A 4,685-nucleotide genomic window follows, 5' to 3' on the forward strand; every position below is an offset into this window, starting at 1 on the left:
AAAAAAAAAAAAAAAAGCGACAACAACAACCGAAAGAAACAACTACTACTCAGGCTGCAAAGCAAGTTCGTTGCTTCTTTGCTGGGGACACAGACTCATCACTCACTTTCCGCCAAACTAGGGGGGCCCCTCCCCCGCTGCCCCCGCCCGCTCCCCCCGACCCCCCCCACCCCCCTTCCTCCCACCGCCCCCGCTCCGCCCCGCGCCGTGCCACCGCCCCCCGCCGCCCCGCCGCCAATGGGGAGAGGAGGGGCTGCGAACGGGAGGGACTATATTTCCTCGCGGCGCGCGCGCGCCTTGATTTCACTTTGCCTGGGGAAAAAAAGTTGTGCGGCGGCTCTTCATGCTAATGCGGCGGTACCCGGATGGAGCAGGAGAGGACGGGGGGAGGTGGCGGCTTCGGAACCGCGCATGCGCTCTGCCCGCCCCGCCGCCGCCGCCGCGGTGGGGGTGGCAACAACGAAGTGCGAGGGCCTGCGCGTGGGGGATGGGGTTGGGCTGCTATCGGTGGGGCAGCTTCCCTCTCCGCCTCCCGGGAGTCCCCCGGGGCTGAGGGGTACGCAGCTCCTCGCTGCTGGGGAGGAAGACTTTTCTCCCCGCTTTCTCCCGCCATTTTCTCTCTCCCCGCCTCTCCCTCAGCCGCCGGGACAGCCCTTGGAAGCGGCTGTGAAGGATCCCCTCAGTGCGGGCCCCGTGTTCCAGTGGGACCGCAGCAGAGAGAGGAGCGCAACTTCTGGGGCACGGTGCTCCCTGCCCACCTGTGTTGGAGCAGATCTGCTGCCACGGGATAGCACCACGGCCTCTGCTCGGCGACTAAATAAAGCTTTAAACCGACATGGAAGGGTCGGTGTTAGGCGATATTCTACCCAATTCAGTCAGGCCGTGCAGCAGTTAACATGTGCCACCAACCCACTGAGCACCACAAGTGCCATCTGGGTCTGTGTGGAAGGGAATGCATCGCCTCTGTGACACTTTTGTTCCACAGATCCGTGCACATCACGTTGTTCTACAGATGCATGAGCCAGTGTCAGGTCAACACCTGATCCCAGCATCAAGCCTGCTGACAACTTTTTAAGTACATCTTAAGCGAGCAGCATAAGTTTTTAGCATGTCAGTATTTGGCCATGTAGCTGCAGTATTTTCATTATTTTTTTTTAAAGCAGTAATTGGAGCCCTGGAATTGGGTTTACTGTCTCATTGATGCATTGTTGGAGTGGGGTTGGAAGCCAAAAGTAGTGCTCAGGATAATTTTACTGATAACACTCAAAATCGAGGGCATATCTTAACATGCATGCTGATGGCAGAGTGCTGGGGACAAGAGCCTCAATGCACAGCTACTCCCATGCCTGCAATGATTGCCTGCTGGTGTTTTATTTAAGCAGCAGGAAAACATGATGTTCAAACTCACCCTAAGTAATTAGTAATTATTTAAAACACCACTGTACTTCAGATGTGCTTGGATGCCAATTTTAATAACAAATTAATGTCAATACCAATTAAAGACACCAGTGCACACCAAACTTACATCAAATATACTGTAATTAAAGCCATACTGAAGTATAACATGCCGGGAGTCCAAAACACTGAACTCGATTTACATTAAACTTCTCAAAAGTATTTTGTCCAAATGTGAATAACTTCTTACATTTAAATCATAGAGTCATAAAACCGTTAAAGTCTTAAAACCATTAAAAAGACCTCAAAGATGATTAAGTCCAACCATCAATCCATCACCACCGTATCCACTAATCCATGTCCCTCAGTGCCACATCTACACTCTTTTTTAACATCTTTAGTGATGGTGACTCCAACACTTCCCTATGCAGCCTGTTCCAAAGCTTGACTACTCTTTCAGGGAATACATTTTTCCCAACATACAACCAGAATCTCCTCTGGTGCAACTTGAAGCCATTAACTCTGGTTCTATCTCTAGTAAGCTGGGAGGGGAGTCCACTGTATGAAGTAGTGAAAAGAAGCAATACTATCTGAGAATTAAAAGGCAAATCCAACAGTCAGAGTCAGTATTAAAAAAAACAAAAACAAATAAAAACAAACAAACAAAAAAAATAAACATCAAAATCATAATGATTTTCAGGGTTTTCAGGGTTTTAATGCTTAGCTTTGAAGCAACTCTTACATTGATCAAGATCATAAGTAAAATTCCTGATTTTAAAGTGTCAAGTTAGGACTTCCTGCTTCACTAACCAGAGGTTTGGCTCAACAAACTCCCAAAAGCAGGAACTCCAGAAAAAGTCTTTCAGCTAGAAGGAGACAAGTTGCATTACATATGACAACTACCTCCTCTCATTCACATCCCAAGCTACTTCCTCTCTACATGAATGATACAAAGATTCACAACAACATGAAGAAATCAGGAATAAAGCTTAAATTAAGCAGAAGATTTCTATTAACCTCCTGATTAAATAAATTGTATGTATATAAGCAACAACAGCAATAACAGTGACCTTACTTAAGTTAGTAGTGAAATAGTAATGGTTGACAGACTACATTACAGTTATAAACAGGACATATTTTTAGCATTGTTTAGCATTGCCTAAGTACTTGAACAAGTAAAAACCAAGAAGTTAGTTTCATTCTTTTTCTAAAGATAATTTTTAAGGCAGTTTATTTTGTCAGTGTATTGTTCTCTGGATTGAAAATATTGGAGAGAGGTGTTTAATTCCCAGTCAGTAAAAATGGCTTAACTGCATAGGGGATTTCTAAAAAAACAAACTCTCCTTGCATGAGTAAGGACAAATAGGTGAATCCCACAGACAGTGATGAATATCAAAATGTTTCAGTGTTAAGTCAGAGTAACTTCCCATGTCTTCTGTACAGAAGTGTTTTGTAGTGCTAGACCCAAAAGAGTAAGGCTTTGCAAGGTAAATAAGTACCAGATGAGACCTGAAGGTTTTTGTAAATTGGGAACACTACCTTTGTAACCTTTGCTTATATCAGTGCGAAACTTCTGTGAGTTTGGAATCAGGCCATCAACTAAAGCTGACTAAATTATTCAAGGAAGATTTATTTATGTATTGTTAATTCATTGACATTCTTGGAAAAAAAAACAACAAAAAACACACACACACACACACAAAAAACAAAAAAACAGGGTACAGTTTCAAGAAATGTACAATTCATGATATTACCTCCAAGGGGCAAGGATTATTGTGTCGTCCTTCCTACTTCAGTGAGATGCCAGGAGAAAAGTTTTTAGAAATTTATTTCAACCTGCTTGCCATTCAAAATTGGTTTATACGTCTACAACAGTATGATGGGTCACAGATTTTAATATAAATATAAATTATAAATTATAAAACATAATGAAGTACTTTGCTTTTCATTTATTGATACTACTTATATTGTTTCCTAGGGAAGTTGTGTAAAATACATTAATCTGTCAAATTCATTTATGCAATAATATTATGCAGTTACCTATAAAAATGTTAACAGCTTTATGCAATTTACTCGAAGATTACAGTGGCAAAAGTCATCCTTCTTTCTGGAGGGATGTTAGAGCTCAGTGAGCTTCCCTTCCATTTATGCATCTGTAAATGAGACACTTACAGTTTAGTTGGAGAACGCAAAGGAAATGGGAGACCAAATGGAACTGCATACAGTGTGACAGAGGGATCTACTTAAATGTGGAAAGCCAGTGCTAACTAGAAAAAAATTGCCATGTAATTACATGTAGTATATTTTATCGTATGATTAAGCACATTTTTTGTTGTATCTTGGGAAGGTTGTCATTACTCATACTGATGACAATAAGCTGAGGGGTGCAGCTGATGTAATAGATGGAAGGGACACGATACAGAAGGACCTGGACACTTGAAAAGTAGTCATATGAGAATCCAGTGAGGTTTAACAAGGCCAGGTGGAAAGTGTTACACCTGGGCTGAGGCAATCCCAGATATGAGTATCAAATGGGAGAGGAACTCATTGAGAGAAGTTCTGAGGAAAACAACCTGGGGGTTGGAGGTAGAGGGAGGTGATTTTCCTCCTCTACTCTGCCCTTGTGAGGCCCCGTATGGAATAATGTTTCCAAGCCTGGGGCCCTCAGTACAGGAAGGATGCAGAGCTGTTGGAGCTGGTTCCACAAAGAGCTGGAGTGCGTCTCCTATGAAGAAAGGTTGAGCTGGACTTGTTTAGTTGTGGGAAGACAAGGCTCTGGGAAGAGCTCATTGCAGCCTTCCAGTACTTGAATGGAGCTTACAAGCGGGAAGGGTACAGCTTTTTACGTGGTCTGATGGCAAAAGGACAAGGAGAAATGGCTTTAAACTAAAAGAGGGTAGATTTAGCTTAGATGTTAGAAAGAAATTTCTTACCGAGAGGGTAAAAAACTGGAACTGGAACAGGTTGCCCAGAGAAGTTGAGGATGCCTCATCTCTGAAGGCCAGGTTGAGTTGGGTCCTGGGCAGCCTGATCTAGTGTTTGGCAACCCTGCCTATGGCTGGGGAGTTGGAACTAGATGGTCTTTTAGGTCCCTTCCAACCTAAGCCATTCTGTGATTATACAGCTTGTACAAATATTATGTAATTCATACAAATTTTGGAACTTCAGAACTCTTGAAGAAATTGTACCCTTCCTTTCTCCTTGCATTGGAGATCGTATTTAGAACCTGCAAGGCTACTTTCATATTCAAAGATACTCTGCAATCCTGGAGTAAAGGTGTGTGTTTGACA

This window comes from Lagopus leucura, unplaced genomic scaffold (genome assembly GCF_019238085.1).
Source record: "Lagopus leucura isolate 7727_CA_CO unplaced genomic scaffold, USGS_WTPT01 Super-Scaffold_100159, whole genome shotgun sequence".
Classification (NCBI taxonomy): domain Eukaryota; kingdom Metazoa; phylum Chordata; class Aves; order Galliformes; family Phasianidae; genus Lagopus; species Lagopus leucura.